This window comes from Sorghum bicolor, chromosome 2, assembly GCF_000003195.3.
Source record: "Sorghum bicolor cultivar BTx623 chromosome 2, Sorghum_bicolor_NCBIv3, whole genome shotgun sequence".
Lineage (NCBI taxonomy): Eukaryota > Viridiplantae > Streptophyta > Magnoliopsida > Poales > Poaceae > Sorghum > Sorghum bicolor.
Genome location: NC_012871.2, coordinates 63,741,626 through 63,755,786, shown reverse-complemented (window position 1 = coordinate 63,755,786; position 14,161 = coordinate 63,741,626).

Below are 14,161 nucleotides of genomic sequence, written 5' to 3'. Positions count from 1 at the left end.
GTCTACGGGTGCGCAAGGATCTGGGGAAGCTAGCGCGCCTCGCTGCGGAAGCCGGGATCTCACCGGTGTTGCGGTGGAGTTCGCCGGAGCGGTGGCGCGAGGTAGGAGGCGAAGCTGACGGGCGGGACCCGCCCGTCAGTGTCTGTGTGGGGGGAGAAGCAGCGCGCGGTCCGCGCGGAGAGCGCTTCCGAGCTGGTTTGGGCCGAGCGCGTGGGCCGAGCTCCTGGGCCGCAGTGGCAGTGCTGTTGTTGTTTTTTTTTTCTTTCTTTTCTTTTATGCAGTTTTTGTGTTATATTTGAAATTGTGTAGTAAATGTTGTGCTGGTTCAAAAATCATGGAAATATTTGTGTAGGTTCCAGATGATGTAAAGAGTGTAGGAAAAATATTAAATTTTGTTTTATGATAGTTTGCATATATCTTTAAATTGCCTTTGTTTATTAATGAATAAACCTTCCATGATTTTTAGTAAATTATGGGTATATCCAAAAATCATGAAATTTAATATGTGAGCTTGTGTTAATGTTATTTAGCTTCATGATTAATTTCAGCTCTGTTTGATCAAGTATGCTCTGTTTCTTGATAAAGCTATTTAAAATGTTTATAAAAGAAATAGAAATAATTAATCCCTTTAGGATTTGGGTGATATTTTGGATTGTTTGACAACCATGGTTACTTAGCATAGTATGCTCCCTGGTTATGGTTTAATTCATGTACATGATCCTTATGATATGATAGGTCCACAACATTGCTTAATAAAGATAATAAAATTGATTTATTAATAATCCATGCTTTGATAGCTAGATTAGTTTGTTTCTCTATCATGAAGGTAAATTGTACTTGAGATAGTCATGCTTATGGTTGTCATCCAAGAACATGTAACCTGTCTTTATCATGCAATAAGTATATCATAATCATGCATACGCACTTTTACGTATAGAATACGCTCCGGAAGAATCTGATCCTCAGTGGGTTTCTTCCGAGTTTGTGGATCCTTCGGGTGTTGTTGAATTGCCGAACGTCTCCTCCGACCAAGGCAAGCCCCGGACATTAAACCCTATCATTGTATTTTCATAAAGTTATTTATATCACTTGAGTAATATGATGCATTAGGTGAATAGGAGTTGAGTGAATCCTATTTGCTGCATTACCTACCTTGATGATTTCCATGTTAACCTTGATTCTTGTTTTATGAAAATACTTAGTATGCTTAGTCCTGCTTATTAGATAAGTTTTCAAATGAGAAAGTTTGAAGGGTTGTTGTGGAATACTTTTAAGGTCAATAATGTTCAACTTGAGACCGGTCGGTGGACTTGCTTTAAGAATGGAGTCTTAAAGTAGTGTCTCCAACTGTGTCGATTAAGGACCGTACCGTTGATTGGCCTGTTGTGATTGAGACCTTTGAGTACAGCCCACATGCGGCGGTAAGCCTTACCTATAGCTATTCCGATACTTGAGAACGGCTAACCGCGTACTGGGAGTGGAAAGATGGCGAGAGTAGCGTGTACCCACCTTACGAATCTGAGATGACCGGGAAACATCTAGATTGGCTGTAGGATGGTGGTGTACTGTACTCTCGGGTGACGCTGGACCCGTTCTTGTATGGGAGGATCTATAGAAAAGGTTGACATATGCAAGATTAAGTTCTACATATGTCGTGTGGTACTGAATCCCCAGCTGGGTTTAATCGATTCGAATCGCCGTGTTTCCTCGGACATGGAGCCTCAATCCTCACACCATCATCGTAGTAATAAGTGAATCTTTGGTATAAGAAAGAGGTGTTTTGCTTATGAAAGTTGGATAATCATCTTGGCTAGCTATAAGTGATAATCTTGAGTTAAAACTTGAAAGTAGGCTTTACTCTTAGTAAGCTTTTATGCAAAAGAAATACTTGATCTTGATAAAGCTTTACCTTGAATTCCTAAAGCCTGCATACCTGAGTGTCCATCTCTTTTATAGTCGGTTAAGTCTTGTGGAGTACTCTTGTACTCAGGGTTTCTTAACCCATGTTGCAGGTGAACCTCTTGTTTATCCTTTTGATGGTCATGGGTATTTTACTCTTGTGGAGGAGAGTGGTGATGATGAACCTGATGTGTGACCTTGGGCAAGTAAAAACTTGTTGCGTGATCTATGGTTTATGTAATATAAAGTTCCGAAGCTTTTATGTATCAAATACTTATGGTTTGTAAACTATGAACTTAAGTTTCAATCTATGTTATGTAACCGTTCCGCTTTTACTCTGATTTCTCTTATCTATGAAATGTTGTAATACTGTGATACTTGATGAGGGAATTCCTGAAAAGATTGTTACGTGGATGATTCGGGTTTCCCGAGGACACCCGACAGACTTCTTGAGTCATTTGGAACTCGTGCACGCTGATCAGAAGTCTTTGAGACAATGATGGGTGCATGTGGGCCACTTAATTCAGGAGGTTCTGCCACAGCTGGTATCAGAGCAGGTTTCCCTTAAAAAGTATAACAGTATTCAATTTGGAAAACTTCAAAAGCTTTTGAGTCAAACTAAATTTCAAATTAGTTTGAGTCCAAATTGCTTCTAAGCTTGTCTTATGCTTCTAACTTGTCTCAGTTCATTCTTTAGACTTATCCTTCTATCTAAATGGATATGTTCTTAGTATAATTATGGTGATATTTATATATAAGGAACAATGCTTATAATGTTATAATATTGCCCTATTTATGAAAAGAACGTTTATGCACTTTTATATCAAGTGCCTAACTTAAAGTTAATTATTTGTTTGATGTATGCTTTGTTCGTAAGTACGTTTCATGCATCATTATTGATAACATGTAATTAACTTTCCTCCTTAAAGTTGTTAATAATTAAAGGTAATATGTCTATCTAATTGTAAAACTCTATCCTTTAACCTTGGAACATATATAGTTCTAATATTCAAAATAAAAATATTTTGGCAGATGGCTCGTACCCGCCTAACCGCTCGCAAGTCCACCGGAGGTCGTGTCCCCAGGCACCAGTTGGCATCAAGGGATCCGCCACCCTCCGACAGCAGCGACAGCAGCACTGACAACTCCAGCGACGGAAACGGGAGTGACACCAGTGGAGGTCCTCCTTCGCCAAGAACCTACAGGCTTATGAAGAATGATCTGCGCCTGATGCTCACTGACAACATCAACATGGAAGTTCAGCTGTACCATATGGCGGGGTATGTGGTCAATCTGGAAGCCTATGCCAACACCCTCCATGAGGAAGTGCACCAGCTGCAGGATGCCCTCAATCCACCCGAGGCTCCTGAAGCAGCAGAGGAAGGACCAGTTGTCATCCAAGTGGATAGTGATACTTCTGAGGATGAAGCAGAGGAACCAATAACTCCCACTCCAGATGAGGGTGTTACAACCAGTGAGTCGGAGATGGATGACGACTAGGTGTTGAGAAGGCAAGAAGTATGAACGAGTGTGATCTTCTGACTTTGTAACTTAGTTAGTCAGAAAACCTCTAGTATGGGAAGTGTGTAAGATAGTGGTTTCGGAAGTCCTGTCCAGGAGCGGACTTGTATGATAAATAAGATGAACTGTTTGTGCTATGTAAGCCATGATGTATGATGTTTAAGTAAGTATGTTAATTAAAGTGTGATGTGTTTTTAAACAGATGTCTGCTAACAACCATGGAGCTAGTTCTTCCCAGGGTGGGGATGATTTTCCTAATGCACCACCAGTTCCACCCTCTTTGGCTGATGCAATTGCAGCATTGGTCAATGTAACAACTCTGTTAGCACAAAACCAGAATGTTGGTCAGCGTGGCCGTGGTCGCCATAACCGAGAGGAAACCACATATGTTGACTTCACAGATACTCGTCCCCCAGTTTTCACAAAGGCTGATGAACCTCTTGAAGCTGAGGATTGGCTTCGCACTATGGAGCAAAAGTTTAGTCTCATCAACTGTACTGAAACCCAGAAGCCAGTTTTCGCCGCTCAGCAGCTGAGAGGAGCAGCAGGAGTTTGGTGGGAAAACTTACTGGCTGTTCAACCAGCCCGCCACCGAATCACTTGGGGAGAATTCAAGGAAGCCTTCAGGGCTCATTACATTCCCAAGGGAGTTATGAAAATGAAGCTCGAAGAGTTCTTAGCTCTCCGTCAGGGGGATGACTCAGTCATACAGTATATTGGAAAGTTTAATCATCTGTCCCAATATGCAATTGAGCAAGTCAACACTGATGAAAAGAAGAAGGATTGTTTCATGAGAGGCTTGAATACAAAGCTTCAACTGATGATGGCATCATGTGGCAATATATCTTATCATGAGGCAGTGAACATTGCTATCTCCAGTGAAGAAAAGAACCGCAAACATAAGGAGGCTAAGAAGAAGAAGGGGTTTGTCTCAGGGTCTGGATCATCTGGCGGCAACAAGAAGCGCCAGAGGCTCATATATCATCCAGCTCAGCAGTTCCGCCCATCTTATCGTCCTCCTTATCAGCCACCTCAGCAGCAGAATATGCAGAGGAGTTTTGCAAGGCCGCCAATGCCATTCAATGTTCAACGTCAGCCAAATGCTCCTGCCATTCGTCCGCCAATGCCACAAGCTGCAAACAACCCTTGTTACAATTGTGGGAAGAGTGGACATTTTTCTCGTGAATGTCCATATCCAAGGCAAAATATTCCAAATGTCAATGCACCAAGACCAGTTGGAAATCAGCAAGCAAATCAGAACAAGGGTCATGCCCAGAATCAGCAGAAGGGTAAGGGTACTCAGAAAACAGGAAGGGTTTTCCATACTCAAGTTGAAGCTATACCTGAAGGAGAACCAGTGATGCTTGGTATGTTCCCCGTTGCCCAACACCCAGCACTTACACTTTTTGATTCTGGAGCATCACATACTTTCATGAATAGAACATTTGCGGAAAAGCATAATATACCTATTGGTGCAACCAAAGATGAGTTCTTTATACAGTCACCTGGGGGTCGACTATGCACTAAGGAAATGGTACATCAGGTGCCAATAGACTTGGGTGGATATATATTTCCAACATCCATGATAGTGTTAAAAGATCCAAGTATAGATGTGATCTTGGGTATGAACTGGATGAGCCAGAGAGGTGCAGTTATAGACACCTTAAATAGAACCATCAAGGTCAACTTACCTAATAGCAAGTCTCAACTTCTTATCCATCTTCCTACCCTTAAGAGAGCAGTTGAGCAAGTGTGTGCTATCTCTGTTAAGGAAATCAAGGATATTCCAGTGGTCTGTGAGTTTCCTGATGTGTTTCCAGAGGATTTACCTGGTCTGCCACCTGATCGTGATGTGGAGTTTGAGATAGAACTCAAGCCAGGGACAGCACCAATATCTAGAAGAGCTTATAGAATGCCACCAAAAGAATTAGCAGAATTGAAAACTCAGTTGCAAGAATTGATGGATAAAGGTTTCATTCGACCTAGTTCCTCACCATGGGGTTGTCCGGCAATCTTTGTGAAGAAAAAGGACCATACCTTGAGGTTATGTGTGGACTATCGTCCTTTAAATGAAGTAACAATCAAGAATAAGTATCCTTTGCCCCGTATTGATCTTCTCTTTGATCAACTAACTGGTGCTAAGGTATTTTCAAAGATAGACTTGAGATCGGGGTACCATCAAATTAAGATCAAGCCTAAAGATGTTCCGAAAACAGCATTCACTACCAGATATGGCTTGTATGAATATCTGGTCATGTCTTTTGGTCTGACAAATGCCCCAGCACATTTTATGTATCTGATGAATTCTGTGTTCATGCCAGAGTTAGATAAGTTCGTGGTGGTATTCATTGATGACATTCTCATCTATTCCAAAACTAAAGAAGAGCATGAAGAGCATCTCAGAATAGTGTTAACTCGCCTGAAAGAACATCAGTTATATGCTAAGTTTAGCAAGTGTGAATTCTGGATAGATGAAGTTCAATTTTTGGGTCATGTCCTGTCAGCTGAAGGTGTTGCAGTAGATCCAAGCAAAGTTCAGGAAGTTCTTGACTGGAAGTCACCAACTTCGGTACATCAAGTTCGGAGTTTCTTAGGATTAGCGGGGTATTATCGCAGGTTTATCCCTGACTTCTCCAAGATCTCTAAACCAATGACGACATTGCTGAAGAATGATACCAAGTTTGTGTGGTCATCCGAGTGTGAAGAAGCTTTTCGGACCTTGAAAAAGTTGTTGACCACTGCACCAGTGCTAGCTCAACCTGATATTGAAAAATCTTTTGATGTGTATTGTGATGCTTCAGGCAAAGGCATTGGGTGTGTACTAATGCAAGAAGGCAGAGTCATTGCATATGCTTCACGACAACTTAAGCGTCATGAAGAGCATTATCCAACACATGATCTAGAGTTGGCAGCTGTAGTCCATGCTCTAAAGATCTGGCGACATTATCTATTGGGCAATACTTGTCACATATATACTGACCATAAGAGTTTGAAATACATCTTTACTCAGTCAGAGTTGAATATGCGTCAGAGAAGATGGTTAGAACTGATAAAAGATTATGATATTGAAGTACACTATCACCCAGGCAAAGCCAATGTAGTGGCAGATGCACTCAGTCGAAAGAGTCATTGCAATTGTCTGGAAATTAAGCCGATAAACCTTACTTTGTGTTATGAATTTGAGAAGTTAAGTCTTGAAATGATTCCACAAGGAAGTCTTGCAAATATGACAGTTCATTCATCTATCAACGATCAGATTATTACAGCTCAGAAAGAAAATAAGGGTATGAGCTTTTTGAAAGAAAAGATCCAGTCTGAGCAGAATTCCAAGTTCAGAATAGATAAAGCTGGAGTGATTTGGTTCAAGGATCGGTTAGTAGTCCCAAAAGTTCCTGAACTCAGAAAACAAATTCTTGATGAAGCTCATACAACAAGATTTTCAATCCATCCAGGCAGTAATAAGATGAATCATGATCTAAAACAAAAATTCTAGTGGACTAAGATGAAACTTGAAATTGCTAGTTATGTGGCTAGATGTGATACTTGTCAAAAGGTGAAAGCAGTTCATCTTAGGTCTGCTGGAGAATTGCAACCATTGCCAATTCCATCTTGGAAATGGGATGATATTAGTATGGACTTCATAGTGGGTCTACCCAGAACATCGAGAGGGTTTGATTCCATATGGGTCATTGTTGATCGTCTGACCAAATCGGCTCATTTCATTCCAGTAAGAAAGGATTATCGAGCTTCTGAATATGCTAAGATATACTTTAACAGAATTGTGAGTCTACATGGTGTTCCAAAGACTATTGTATCTGATAGAGGGACACAATTTGTAAATGCTTTCTGGAAGCATCTGCATAAGTCCTTGGGTACCAAACTTCTGCATAGTACAGCTTATCATCCACAGACTGGGGGCCAGACTGAAAGAGTCAACCAAATCCTAGAAGATATGTTAAGGTCTTGTGTGCTCAGTTATTCAGAGAAGTGGCACGAATGTTTGCCTTTAGCAGAATTCTCTTATAATAATAGTTATCAAGAGAGCATTAAGATGGCACCATTTGAAGCTCTATATGGCAGAAGGTGCAGAACACCCTTGAATTGGTCAGAACCTGGAGAACATAGTCTCTTCGGGGTTGACTTAGTCAAAGAAACCGAAGAAAAAGTCAGGCTTATTCGAGAGAACATGAAGATAGCACAGTCCAGGCAAAAGAGTTATGCTGATAAGAGACGTCGATCTCTTACTTTTGAGGCTGGTGATTATGTATACCTCAAAGTGTCACCTATGAAAGGAGTAACTCGTTTTGGAGTAAAAGGAAAGTTGGCACCTCGATATATAGGTCCATATCAAATCCTTGAAAGATGTGGAAAGGTGGCATATCGTCTAGATTTACCACCACAGTTGTTATCAGTACACAATGTGTTCCATGTCTCTCAATTGAAGAAATGTCTTCGAGTACCTGATCATATCATTCATGTTGAAGAAATTGAGTTAAAGCCTGATCTGACATATTCAGAGTATCCTATCAAGGTTCTGGATCAAAAAGATCGAGTCACTCGTAGAAGAACTATCAAATACTACAAGGTGCAATGGAATCAACATACTGAAGATGAAGCTACGTGGGAATCCGAAGAGTTTCTCTTAGAAAGTTTTCCTGAGTTCTTTTCTTCTGCCTTATCCTTGTAATCTATAGTATAATGATCTACCCCTGTTTTTGTAAAGGTTGGTTTTGGAAGTGCTTGACAAACTTCCTTTTCCATTAGTTAGACTTTAAGGTAAATCTCGGGACGAGATTTCTTTAAGGGGGAAAGAGCTGTAACACTCTCGTGTTAAGCGAACTAAAACATGACATGTCATCATGAGCATTGCATAATAGGTTGTTAAGTAAACCTTGATGCATTAACTTAAAATAAGTTTAAAATTTGGATGAATGTGTTTAGGAAGTAAAGTGTGTTTATTTTATGTATGGATGTTTGTTTTGAAGTTTAAAAACCTTGGGTGAAAGTTTTTCCGAAAGGCTTAGGGGGGAAACCCTAGTTTTCAAAACCCTAGATTTGTCCCCTTTTGTGTAATTTAAAAACTAAGCAAAATTTGAAGTTGAGTTCAAAAGCAAAGTTGTAGATCTTGTCAAAATGTACAACTTTGGTGTTTTGAGTTTTTGAAGTTTCAGTACAAAATTCAAAGTAATTTTGAAAATACAGATTTCCGAAAAATGTCCCCTTTTCAAACTTAAATCTCCAATTCAAAATCTGTTTGGAATTTTGAAAAGTGGTAAACATGAAAGTTGTAGAGCTTGAAAAGTTGAACAACTTTCATGTTGGGAGTTTTTCAAGTTGTTATGCAAAATCAAAAGTAATTTTGGAAACTCTGTTTTGCCCCAATTCAAAAATTTGGAATTAAGCTTGAATTTCAAACTGTTTGGCCAATTTAGCTATTTTCCACTCAGAATTAGCTCTGGCCACCAAAAGATGTTTTGTAGCTCACAAAATTTTGCACAACTCTTATTTTGGTATATTTTCATCTTCTATTCAAAATCTCAGAGTAATTTTAAGTTTTCTGAAAGGGTATTTTGGGGAAAAGGGGGATAAGCTCGGCCCCTGTTCATGGCGGTGTGCCGCCGAGCGTCGATCGGCGTTTGCCGACTCGTGAACCGCCGTTTCACCCTGTCATAGCGCGTGTCCGCGTCCGTGGCAAAGTGGAGCAGCCGCTGGCGAAGTGGAACGCGACGTGCCCTTCTCTCCTGTGATCACCGACCTCTTTTTCGCCACGGGAGCATCGACGGGCAGCGGCTCGTCCAACTCCAAATTCGCCTCGATCGTTCCCTTCCCAATCCACCCGAGCACTCCCCGAGTTTCGCCAAGTCCTTAGCCATCGATTGCGCCCCTGAGCGCAAGCTCTACCCTTCCACAACTTCACACCGAGCCGTTTTCCTCTCCAACTCCGGCCGAATCGCCGCCGCGAGCACCTCACGTGGCCAGCATCAACCCGAGCTTCTCCGACGCTGCTTCTTGTTCCTTTGGGATCGCGGTGAGCCACTGATGCTCTTGCGCTGCTCTTTTCGCGCTCTACTCAAGCGTGGTGGCCGGCATTGGCTCGGCCGGGGTGGACGTCCGCCGTGTCCATGGCCGTGGCAGCTAGGGTAGGGGAGAGCGGGTGTAAAGGAGGTCTACGGGTGCGCAAGGATCTGGGGAAGCTAGCGCGCCTCGCTGCGGAAGCCGGGATCTCACCGGTGTTGCGGTGGAGTTCGCCGGAGCGGTGGCGCGAGGTAGGAGGCGAAGCTGACGGGCGGGACCCGCCCGTCAGTGTCTGTGTGGGGGGAGAAGCAGCGCGCGGTCCGCGCGGAGAGCGCTTCCGAGCTGGTTTGGGCCGAGCGCGTGGGCCGAGCTCCTGGGCCGCAGTGGCAGTGCTGTTGTTGTTTTTTTTTTCTTTCTTTTCTTTTATGCAGTTTTTGTGTTATATTTGAAATTGTGTAGTAAATGTTGTGCTGGTTCAAAAATCATGGAAATATTTGTGTAGGTTCCAGATGATGTAAAGAGTGTAGGAAAAATATTAAATTTTGTTTTATGATAGTTTGCATATATCTTTAAATTGCCTTTGTTTATTAATGAATAAACCTTCCATGATTTTTAGTAAATTATGGGTATATCCAAAAATCATGAAATTTAATATGTGAGCTTGTGTTAATGTTATTTAGCTTCATGATTAATTTCAGCTCTGTTTGATCAAGTATGCTCTGTTTCTTGATAAAGCTATTTAAAATGTTTATAAAAGAAATAGAAATAATTAATCCCTTTAGGATTTGGGTGATATTTTGGATTGTTTGACAACCATGGTTACTTAGCATAGTATGCTCCCTGGTTATGGTTTAATTCATGTACATGATCCTTATGATATGATAGGTCCACAACATTGCTTAATAAAGATAATAAAATTGATTTATTAATAATCCATGCTTTGATAGCTAGATTAGTTTGTTTCTCTATCATGAAGGTAAATTGTACTTGAGATAGTCATGCTTATGGTTGTCATCCAAGAACATGTAACCTGTCTTTATCATGCAATAAGTATATCATAATCATGCATACGCACTTTTACGTATAGAATACGCTCCGGAAGAATCTGATCCTCAGTGGGTTTCTTCCGAGTTTGTGGATCCTTCGGGTGTTGTTGAATTGCCGAACGTCTCCTCCGACCAAGGCAAGCCCCGGACATTAAACCCTATCCTTGTATTTTCATAAAGTTATTTATATCACTTGAGTAATATGATGCATTAGGTGAATAGGAGTTGAGTGAATCCTATTTGCTGCATTACCTACCTTGATGATTTCCATGTTAACCTTGATTCTTGTTTTATGAAAATACTTAGTATGCTTAGTCCTGCTTATTAGATAAGTTTTCAAATGAGAAAGTTTGAAGGGTTGTTGTGGAATACTTTTAAGGTCAATAATGTTCAACTTGAGACCGGTCGGTGGACTTGCTTTAAGAATGGAGTCTTAAAGTAGTGTCTCCAACTGTGTCGATTAAGGACCGTACCGTTGATTGGCCTGTTGTGATTGAGACCTTTGAGTACAGCCCACATGCGGCGGTAAGCCTTACCTATAGCTATTCCGATACTTGAGAACGGCTAACCGCGTACTGGGAGTGGAAAGATGGCGAGAGTAGCGTGTACCCACCTTACGAATCTGAGATGACCGGGAAACATCTAGATTGGCTGTAGGATGGTGGTGTACTGTACTCTCGGGTGACGCTGGACCCGTTCTTGTATGGGAGGATCTATAGAAAAGGTTGACATATGCAAGATTAAGTTCTACATATGTCGTGTGGTACTGAATCCCCAGCTGGGTTTAATCGATTCGAATCGCCGTGTTTCCTCGGACATGGAGCCTCAATCCTCACACCATCATCGTAGTAATAAGTGAATCTTTGGTATAAGAAAGAGGTGTTTTGCTTATGAAAGTTGGATAATCATCTTGGCTAGCTATAAGTGATAATCTTGAGTTAAAACTTGAAAGTAGGCTTTACTCTTAGTAAGCTTTTATGCAAAAGAAATACTTGATCTTGATAAAGCTTTACCTTGAATTCCTAAAGCCTGCATACCTGAGTGTCCATCTCTTTTATAGTCGGTTAAGTCTTGTGGAGTACTCTTGTACTCAGGGTTTCTTAACCCATGTTGCAGGTGAACCTCTTGTTTATCCTTTTGATGGTCATGGGTATTTTACTCTTGTGGAGGAGAGTGGTGATGATGAACCTGATGTGTGACCTTGGGCAAGTAAAAACTTGTTGCGTGATCTATGGTTTATGTAATATAAAGTTCCGAAGCTTTTATGTATCAAATACTTATGGTTTGTAAACTATGAACTTAAGTTTCAATCTATGTTATGTAACCGTTCCGCTTTTACTCTGATTTCTCTTATCTATGAAATGTTGTAATACTGTGATACTTGATGAGGGAATTCCTGAAAAGATTGTTACGTGGATGATTCGGGTTTCCCGAGGACACCCGACAGACTTCTTGAGTCATTTGGAACTCGTGCACGCTGATCAGAAGTCTTTGAGACAATGATGGGTGCATGTGGGCCACTTAATTCAGGAGGTTCTGCCACACAGATCGTTGAAGTGTGCTTCAGACGGTTGTCCACCTTGGTTGGAGCGTCCTTGGTTGGAGCGTCCTCGTCCCACGGAATGCAAGTACAGTTCCACAAGGTGCTTAGGGGTGCGGCATTTCTTAGTCGGGTGGTTGTAGCAACCACACTTTGTACAAGTTGAGGACTTGTCTTTTGACTTAGAGTTGTTGCCTTTGCCCTTAGCACCTCGAGGCTTACGGGGTCCCTTGCGCTTGTTTTTGCCTTTGGAGGATCTAGGATTGCCATTCTTGTTGGCATCCTTTGGTGTCTGTTTCTGAGCATTTGCATGTACTTCAGGTAAGGGCTTGACACCGACAGGGCCTTGATTGGAGTTCCATATGAGGAGCTCATTGTGCCTCTCAGCCTGAAGTAATGTTTTAATGAGATCAGAATAGACTGTGAATCCCCTCTCACGGTATTGCTGTTGGAGGATCATTTGAGCGGGAAGCATGGTAGACAAAGTCTTTTCAATTTTCTCCGCATCAGATGGCTCCTTTTCACAAAACCTCAGTTTGGAACTGAGTTTGTGCATGGCATGGTTATATTCATTCACAGATTTGAAATCTTGAATGCGGAGGTGGTTCCACTCATGAGTGGCCTCCGGGAGAATGACTGCCTTTTGTTGCTCATACCGCTGTTGCAAAGCAAGCCAGAGAGCCCGTGGGTCCTCTTCCATCAGATATTCAGCTTTGAGATCTGAATGGATGTGGTTCCTTATTATGTATAAGGCATGGTACTTGGATGGTTCAGACAATGGAGCATCTCCCTGTTTGGGAGTGTCAATTGCCCTATACATTCCGCGTAACGATAGACTCACTTTGAGATCCATCGCCCATATAGGGAAGTTGTGTCCATCAAGAGCTAGCTCGGCAAATTCCTTCTTAGAAGAAACTTGGGCATCAGACTCTTTGGTGGCCATTGCCTATATGTTTATTTGCATAAATTTAATTAATTGCGGGGTTGTAAAATTAACAAAAGTGTAATTGCATATTTATATAACAATGTAAATTGCGTATATAAAAACAATGTAAAATTGCATATGTAAAGCAATGTAAAATTGCGTATGTAAGACAATATAAAATTGCGTATGTAAAGCAATGTAAAATTGCGTATGTAAATAACAAGGTAAACTTGTTTATGTGTAGCAAGGTAAACTTGCATATGTTTTATGGTATTTTGATTTCTCATTTTGTGGAACATAGGTAGTCACCATGGAGGTGTAGACCATTTTATATTTTCATTTTTGGGATGTAGTCCTTGTATGTTTATTATTAAATTTGGGAGAGCACTTTGAGGAATAAATCCCGCAGTAGTATGAGTACTACCTTGTGGTCGCCAAAATAATAATAAAGTAAGGTGACATCTAGTGAAAAAAGTATTCCAAATAGGGAGAAAAATTGACCATAAAAATATTTACATATATACATGTGATAGAGAATTGTAAAGACAAAACGCGTTCAACATGTAATAAATTTTTCATTCATAACATGATTGCGAAATGTAAATGTATTTACAATGCAATTTACACCAGGGTCTAAATTTGCAAGAAAAATAGACTAATAAACTGATGTAATTTAGGGAATGAAAAATGCTATGTAAATAAATAAATAAATAAAATTAGCTAATGCATAAAAATGAAAAGCCAATAATAACTGGCCCAGGCTGAAAGCTCGCAGGCTCCAACCTGAGCCTGGGCCGCCAATTCGGCCCAATTGGGGGAGGGGGAGATGGGCCATATATAAGGCCAGGGGCTAGGGTTTCCAAACCCTAACCCCCAGCCCAACAGCCGCCGCCGCCAGGGTGCTGGGCGGCTCCAAGCCGCCGCCGCCAGGTGCCAACAGGGAGGGGCGCCTCCTGCGCGTGGGGCCCGCGTGGCCCCCTCGATCCGCGCGCGTGGGGCCGCGGCAGAGGAGTGGCCAGGCCGCGCGGTTGGGACGCCTCGCAGGAGGGTGCCGACGTCGTGCCGCGCGCGGTGGTGGCCGCGTCGTCGAGCCGCGCACGCGCCCTGGAGCTGCGGCGAGCCAAGGCGGGCGCCGCGCGGAGCCTTCGCTCGGGGCGGTGAAGCCGCGCAGCGGCGCGGACAGGGGGCCGTGCCACGCGCGCGGGCGAGCGGGGC